Below are 395 nucleotides of genomic sequence, written 5' to 3'. Positions count from 1 at the left end.
CCACTGGAGCCTGTGTCTTTCTCTCTCTCTCTCTCTCTCTCTCTCTCTCTCTCTCACTTCCCCATTACTGCTGTTGCAGCCATTAAAATAGTTCAGTTTCGGTTTTTAATGGCAAAGGGGTAATATTTCGTTTCGTTCCTTTATTAAGTTAATTTAGAAATATGTTTGGAACATTTTATGTTTGTTAAATTCAGGTTTTTATTTTTTAAAGGAACGACCAAGCGGCCAGCGGCTGACAGTGAGTTGAGCATGTTTGATCAATTTAGCCGTCTCAAATCAACACGACGACTTGCCTAAAATGCAATCTATAGACATAAAGCACTTTGTGCATTTCACAGTATTAATTTAAACATTTAACCTAGATAAATGTGCGCTGTTAGACGCATATCCAATCG

Source organism: Sinocyclocheilus anshuiensis, unplaced genomic scaffold, assembly GCF_001515605.1.
Source record: "Sinocyclocheilus anshuiensis isolate Anshui unplaced genomic scaffold, SAMN03320099.WGS_v1.1 scaffold14, whole genome shotgun sequence".
NCBI classification, from domain to species: Eukaryota; Metazoa; Chordata; class Actinopteri; order Cypriniformes; family Cyprinidae; genus Sinocyclocheilus; species Sinocyclocheilus anshuiensis.
Note: the sequence above shows the minus strand (reverse complement) of the source record.